Source organism: Mercenaria mercenaria, chromosome 12 (genome assembly GCF_021730395.1).
Source record: "Mercenaria mercenaria strain notata chromosome 12, MADL_Memer_1, whole genome shotgun sequence".
Lineage (NCBI taxonomy): Eukaryota > Metazoa > Mollusca > Bivalvia > Venerida > Veneridae > Mercenaria > Mercenaria mercenaria.
The window spans coordinates 64,567,826-64,576,351 of NC_069372.1; the positions used below are offsets into that span (position 1 = coordinate 64,567,826).

General features: G+C 31.6%; 1 long non-coding RNA gene across 1 annotated transcript; it reads left to right on the forward strand.

The window, feature by feature from the left end:
• Window positions 1-342: 342 nt before the first annotated feature.
• LOC123532361 (uncharacterized) lies at window positions 343-7,777 on the forward strand. The gene is made up of 4 exons (XR_008366534.1): window positions 343-435; window positions 4,503-4,613; window positions 5,426-5,507; window positions 7,013-7,777. It is a non-coding gene; the product is annotated as an uncharacterized LOC123532361 (long non-coding RNA).
• The last annotated feature ends 749 nt before the right edge of the window (window positions 7,778-8,526 follow it).

The following is an 8,526-nucleotide window of genomic DNA, read 5'->3' on the forward strand; positions in this document are numbered from 1 at the left end:
CCAATTTGACGTATTTTACCGGCTTTTATGGTGCTTCAGAAAAAACTTGCAGAACACAGTAACTTATCTTTTTCACGAATCAGATTGTCTTAAAACTTGCTAGAGGTGTTAAATATTGTGCATGGGACTGTTGTTTGTGAATAGCTACGCAAAATAATAAGATTTACACGCTCTGAAAATCACCTTTTTGTCTAAAAATCTACGAAAAACATGGCCGCGGTGCGCAAATAATGAGTTGGTTATTTCAAAAATGTCCTATTATTCTTCAGTAAAACTTCTTGTTAATTTAAGACTCTAATAACTTGCTTGACATACCCATAGGCAAATATCTGTTTTCGGTTAATTACACCTTTGGAAAAAAAGCGTGATTCGCACGTTTTAATTTCATCATTCGCCGCCTGAAGAGACAAGATGGCGGAGCTTGCGAAATCGAAAGTAAGTAGATTTGCACTTTTGAAATAAAATCTTGTAGATTCTAGATCTTTCTGATTGACAGTCACTTGTTTATCTTACTTATCTGTTTCCACATATAATATGGATCTAGTAGATTACATACAACCAGTTTAAAATAATAACACCTACAGTAGTGTGCGGGTGCTCTAAGACTTCTTGAAGTTCTTCAGCCAAAGCCTGGCCAGAGTGACATAATTTTACAATATAGATCTAGGTCTACTAAGCAGTTGTAATTGTGATTTATTAGCTGTTTTCAACTAATGAAATTCGAAAAAAGTGATCCGTAATTAGATGTTCAGTTGGATATGTAATCCAAAAATTAAAACGGGATCCATATCATATGGAACAGAGGAGATATGAGATATTTTGAAATTAATTTAAAAAAAAAACATTTTTCAAAGGGGATTCTGTTAAAGGTAAATTTTATCTAACGTCGCTTTGTGAAACAATGAACATAAGCTCTGTAGAGCTTTTGAGCGACCCTTTTTTAAGAACAGTTAAAACCAATTATACCTTACCCCCAGCAATTTGCGAGTACCCATTTACAGCTGGGCCGACTGAGGCAATCATGATAAAGTGCCTTACCCAAGGTCACACCGCAATGGGAGTTGCCAGGAATCGAACAGCCCTATCAACCAATGCGTCCGCACGAGTTCTTCATGATTTATGTTAAATTATGTGGTATGTAAGTGTTGGCTCAGCTCAATCCAGGGGTCGTGGGTTTGAGTCCCAGTGGGGTCAGGACTTCGCATATGACACTAGTACTGGTTATTCCAAGAAGCGGACTCGAGAGCGGTTCCAGTAAGCTTAAACTCTGCACATTTAAAGCAAAATACTCTTTTTTTCATTACCACATCTACTCTCACCAATAGTTTCACATCTTGTGATGGAACCCTCTTCACAAAAGATGTAGTGAAAAAGGACAAAATTTTAATGTGGAACACTACAATTTCATAACCCCATTAGTTTTCTAAGTCCTAATGTTTTTCTAAGATCTTTATCCTTTCAGCTGTGAAGACACAGTATGTTTTTTTGTTTAATAGATCAACTTTCTCAGACATTTGATGAATGTATATACATCCAAAAATGTCCCCTTTGCAACTTTTTAGTTGTTAAGTGTCAGATTTCTTTTATTTTTTTTTTTAAATAAAATTAGATTATACTTTATTTGAGCCGTACCATGAGAAAACCAACATACCGTAATTGGTTTGCGACCAGCATGGATCCAGACCAGCCTGCGCATTTGCACAGTGTGGTCAGGATCCATGCTGTTTGCTAACAGTTTCTCTAATTCCAAGAGGCTTTAAAAGCGAACAGCATGGTTCTTGATCAGACTGCGCAGATGCGCAGGCTGGTCTGGATCAATGCTGGTCACAAATCCACTATGTTGGTTTTCTCGTGGTACGACTCATTTTCCTTGAAAGGGAGTTACAGTTGATAAAAAAGCAGCTTTCAATTTGACATATTAAGGACTGTTCAACATTCAAAAAGCCAAAAGTGATGTCCCCTGTGCACCCTTTTTTGACATTCATTTAATTTACCATATATAAGAAACTCTGGACAATTTAAAATTCATTGTTTGCATTTTTTCAGAAGTAACCAGTTTTCAAGTTAAAAAGTGGAAACATCAATTGTTTGGCTTCTCAAGCTCTTAATTTACCCACATATATGTAATGTTCACACGTGAATATTGTGTAGTCGAGAAAAAATGTACTTACTATGAACATATTCTATGAATATATATTTTGCTGCAGTTTGTCCCCTGTGCATCTTCTTAGTAACATAATAAAGTATGTATGAATTTTACTGTCACATTTTACCATGCATGGCATTTTGTCATTTTCTACTCTCTGTAAGCAGTGCATGTAGAATAGATGATTTCAATGTGTTGGTTATGTTTTAAAGTCACTTATTTTCATTTAAAGGAACACATGCTGTTGAATAAGCATGTTTGTTGTGAAATTTTTTTTATGAACAGTAAACTAATAATGCATGAATATTATACTGATTTCAGTATGTGTCCCCTGTGCATCTGCAATATAACTCAATTTTGAGTTGAAAATTTTAGAAATTAAGACTACTGGACATTCTTGAAATTTGGCATGTTTTAAACATTCAAAATTTGAGGAAAAAATTGGTTTTATAATAATATGTTAATTAATTTTCATTAAGCAACAAATTTTCTAGGTAAAATTTTATTTTCATGTCAGATTTGTGCAGAAAGGCTGATTTTAAAAACCAATCTCCGCAAACATTTGATTGAATAAGTTTCAAACCATACACATTACACCTATATCTTATATGTTGAAAATATAACTGTTAATATATTTCCTTATCATAAAACACTTCAACATTTATCACCAATCATACTGCAATTGAAATTCACTGAACTTTCAAATTAAAGGCTGAACTATTTTCTGATAGTTTTTTCTCAACACGTTCCCAAAGTTATTTCCTTGAATTTTGAAGTATTTGCTATCATATAAATAGGTGACCACCATAAGAAATAGTTTTCAACTCTATGTCCCACTTTTTCTTCATTATTTTGAAAACCACCCAAATATAGAACAATCTGAATGTCCAATTATTTTGACTAAGTTGGAATACGTAAAGGTAAAGGTAATTTTTATTTATCTTTGCTTTGTGAAACAATAAACATAAGCTCCGTAGAGCTTTTAGCGACCCTTTTCAATAACAGTTAAATACACAGAGCTAACTTAATTCTGTTTTACTGTTACAGTAACTAATAATTAAAGACACTGATTCTGGTGTGCCTGGTATGTGGCCTATGGGGATGATAAGGTCTGGTATTGGAGGTAAGGGCCAATACACAAGTCTGGACCATTGATAGACTTGCTTTTGTTTATCATAATAAGCTACTGTATAGCGACTGTGCAGTAAATGAATTGCAGGTGATATTTCTCACCTTTGTAGCAAATCAGTTCTCAGCTTTATAACCAGTTTGGAAAGCTTGATTGAATTAGGGCTAAATTTAATACACAAAGTGATAAGATAAAACAGTGTTTTTATCATATTTTTGATTTACATCTCATCATTGCTGTTTTTTTTATCAAAAATGTAAAAAATGCATTCAGGCACTTAGCTTTTAGAAATAATAAATTATGTGTATTTTGAACAATGATATATCTTTATTGTTGGATTTTATTATACATAAAAGAAACGTTATTTAGAATTATGCATTTTTAATATATAAAATCCTTCTGTCCATATCCCCTTTTTATCTATTAAAAATGCAACTGACGGCTTCTTTAATTTCTAATAAAATTCAGCAATTACAATTTTTTGCAGGTTTTATTTTGTTACTTTTGATAAAAAGATCATAATCATTGAATAAACAAACTTGTAATTTCTCTTAAATAATTATTTTATTGTTAAGGAGTGAGAACTGCTTTGCTATAAGAGTTGTAATTTAACTGGCCAGGACATTACTCAACATGACTGAGCAATCAGTATTAGTATATTATCAGTTAAAATAATTTTGTGTACATTCTGAAAAGAAAAAAGAAAAAAACAGCAATGGCAATATCAAGTCTATAGGGGTTTTATGGACCCTAATCTGACTGGACCAGACAGGATCTTGTATATTGGGGATTAAAAAGTCTGGTATTTGAGGGGTGGGGGGGGAGGGGTCACTTATGTTATAGCTACATTAACATTTTTTTCAGAAGGGCTCTCATGTTGTTACTGATACATTTTTATTAAATAAAGCATGTGATCCAGATCATTTTACTCAGGAGTTTTAATGTATATATAAGTTACTACAAAATTAATGCTAACTAAAAAAAATCTTTCATCATTATACATTATGTTATCTACGGTGAAACTTTTTATAACTAAGAAAATGACCATTGATACTTTCCCATTTATTGATATTGAGTTGAATTAATATTAATTAGAAACTAGTATGTTCCAAGTGGTGATTTTTTTTCATAAAATAAAATTGTGTCTGCATTTCAGATATTTCCTCATAGCTGATCCCTCCACTGTAACAAACCTATATTATCAACACATATAAATGTATATTTCAGATTGGTACTTGAAAGTCAATGGTTGATCATGATGACCATCTTTAATTTAATGGGGAAAGATTAACCAATATTTGCAGCTGGAGAGGCTATCACCACACTTCAATGATTTAGGTAAGGATGGACATTCTTACAGATCTATATGAACATGGTGAATGGTTTCTTTATAAAAGTATTTGTAAGTTATACTATATAAGTTACAAATCTCATAGACTAGCCACTAGACTGATAATTAAGAATTATTAAAAAAAATTCAAACTTTGTCATTTTTCTTACTTTGATGTAATAGTGTCAGATGCCACTCTAATTGTAGTGATTTTATTTTGGAGAAATTACTTTTATGTAATCACAGATTTTAGACTAGCTATATTCACAATTTTAGAAATATTTTTTTAAATATATTATAATCTAGGAGCTAGTATACAGATATCAGTGTGTTTACTGGCAAACATGCCATTAGTGCATTATATAAACATAGTAATTTGTAGTGTCAGTATACAGATACTGGTTTGTTAAAAGGAAAAGTATGGCAATAGGATTTGGAAAAAAAAACTTTGCCCATATTTATCAAAGTTCTTAGACTTAAAAATCATTCTAATGTTAAGATTTAGAGAGTAAAATACTTAAAGTTTGTGAAAGCAGTTAAAGTGTTTTCATTATATATTGTATGTATGGTGACAGTTGACATAAAATATTTTTGATAATGCAAAATTTCTCTTATAAGGATATCTGGAGAACTTTATGAATATTGAAATCTTTGTCTTTGAACTTGAATACTTACCAAAATGTAGGTACAGTGTATGTAGAAACTGAGTCCTTTATTTGCTTTTATAACATGTTATTGTTTTTTTTACCTCTGTGCTTTAATCATCTTTGCACTATAGATTTTTTCTTAAAAGTAATCTAAAAAATTAATATACTTCCAGTTAAGACAATGAAATAGAAGAACTTCATGCTAACAACTTGCATCAGTGGAAGTACTTCTTATTGGATAGAGAACTTTACAAGGTCAGTGATGTTTGTAATGTTTATATCAATATTTTGTTTTGCCTTTTTAAACTCATCTTAATGGAGCTGTGAACTGCATAGGTGGATTATCCATCATACACAATGTTTAGCTCGACTACTCAACCTGGCGTAAGCATTGGTTCAAGTTTATTTCTTAAGTTTTGTATATTTTAGCTTTCAAAAGATACTGTATGCACATGTTTGACAAGGGACACTGTCAGCAATATTTTCAGAGTGATGCCCCATTTTTTATTTAGAAATTTGATTAACAATTTATCCATAATGATAATTATCTCTGCAATGCATTGCAGTAAGGGCCAATTTACAAGGCTAGACTATTGATAGACTAGCTTCTGTTTTATCATAATCAGCTACTATAAAGCTACTGTTCAGTACACAGATTGCATGTGACAATTTTCATCTTTACAGCAAATCACTTCTTACCTTTACAACAAGTTTAGAACACTTGATTAAATTAGGGCTTAATAGTGATAAGATACAATAGTACTTTCATTTTATGATGAATCAAGTTTTATTACAATGATATTTAATTAAAATGCAATGGAGCACTTCATTAATTTCTAATAAAATCCAGCAGTGATAATTTTTCTGGTTTTATTTTGTTACTTAGATTAATCATAATAATTGAATAAAAAGTACTTGTCACTTCTCTTATTGTGTTTTAAATACATTTTAATTATTTTTGTTAGATACAGGTAAAGTTTTTCTAAAAGGATGAGAGTTGCGTTGCTGTAAGAGTTAAATTTTAATTGGTTGGGACATTACTCAACATGACTGAGAAATTACAATTAGTATATCATCAACTAAAAAGTGTGTATATTCTGAAAAAAGCTGCATTTCAATCAATAAAATGCAAAACACTGGAAATAACCAATTATGTATGTACATATCTCTAAAATTTATGATCCTCTGACATGGACAACATTTCAAATCCACAGGTGTTTTATGAATCCTTATCAAACTGGTTTGGACAGGATCCTGTTTAGTGGGGATTATAAATATATAGGGAATAAATTTATGCTAGTTGACCTATAAGAAAATGTAGGCTAAAATTGTCCATATGGCTAGTTTGGTCAGAATTTGGTAGAAAATGAGCATTTATATAAGATCTTGTCATCAAACCTATCGAAAACCAAGGTAGGTAACTCTTGGTTGAAATTTTGACTTAAAAGAATTGAGCACAAGAACTTTAGAACACTATCATATCATGTGTTTTCTTGTTTTTTTTTCTTGTTGTTGTTTTCTTGTTTTTGTTTTGTTTTGTTTTTTTGCTACATTCAAATGTTGAATGTCAGTGTGACCTTCATATAAAGTAGCATATTATTAAGCAAAAAGCAGACTTGTTAAAAAAATGATTTTAAAATGAAAATGTTTTGGATAAAACCAAATTTAGCTATTTCAGTATGCAATATATTTGTCATTTGATACTGCAATTAACTTAATTAAGTGACATCATTATAAAATATTTTTTCTATCTGTTTTAGGTCAGCCATCAGCTTTGAAGTTGCTTTCTTGGCACATCATGCTGTCCAGTGGAGTTCATACCATATGCCAGGCCTTTATACATGGTCAAAGAAGATGAATTTGTTATTCAATTTGTGAAATTTGATTTAAGGAGGACTTTCATATATGATGATTATATTCAGCAGATTATCTTCAAGTGTGCACTTCATAGAATCACAGTTTTAGGAGGTTTTCAGTTTAAAGTTAGATTAATTGAAAAATACGTAAACCTATCATACTCACCATGGCATCGGCATTGGCATTACACCAGTTTTAAGTTTTTCTTACCAGTCCATATTTTAAAAGGACCTTTTGAAAGTATTGAAACTTACAACAGTAATTTATCATCATTATACCATGTTTTAGGCAAAAGTACATAACTCCATCAAGGATTTGACTGAACTATGGCCCTTTGAAACTTTTGTCACTTGTTTATAATAATAGTCTCTATAGGCAAGAGTTAGTAACACTGTAGAGTAATTTGGTTGAATTATGTCCCTTTTGGACTTTGAAATTGGTTCAGTTTTTGTACAAGTACACATTTTGACATATAGCTTTGAATCTTTCAACACTAAGTCTTACCATTACAATAATATAACTTAAAATAGTTGTTCAACATCATCACCCACATCATATGACACAAGATGCATAACTCTTGCACCAAAATTTAATAAATTATGCCCTTTTTTGCTTAAAATGTACTTGTATAGTGTTTTGATACACTTTATCTTATATCTCTCATATTACATAATATTTTAAAACAGACTTAGTTATTATGCAATGTCTTCATCAGCCATTGGAGCCATTAGTTGGTGTTTAGATCCTATAATTGTAAAACATAAAATAAATGTTGAAAGTTTCATAAAAGATCGTTTCTTTAATATGATTGTTCTATATAGAATCTAACTCCCATCAGTTTAAACCCATCCAGTTTGTTAAAACACTTCTTGAAAAATATTTTTAAAGAGTCTTAGAGTTTCATACCCGATAACTATAATTGAGCCGCGCCATGAGAAAATCAACATAGTGGTTTGCGACTAGCCTGGATCCGGACCAGACTGTGCATCCGCGCAGTCTTGTCAGGATCCATGCTGTTCACTAACAGTTTCTCCAATTCCAATAGGCTTTAAAAGCGAACAGCATGGATCCTGACCAGAATGTGCGAATGTGCAGGATGTTCCGGATCCATGCTGGTCGCAAACCAACTATGTTGGTTTTCTCATGGCACGGCTCATATTTTTTGATTGACCTACTTAAATAATTATTATGTTAGACTTCATTTACCCGAGGGGTAATATATCGAACGTCATGCTGTAATCTGACGTCATAATTGATGTCATAATGGTCTCTTACCAGTCCATGCGTCAACCGTTGTTTATCGCAGAATATATAGAGCTTTATTTCCTTGTTTATTAGTAATCAAGGCGTAAGTCCGGGTGGTTAAATACTGAAGCATCAGAACGATGAACCTTGGTAAATTAGAAAATGAATAAAA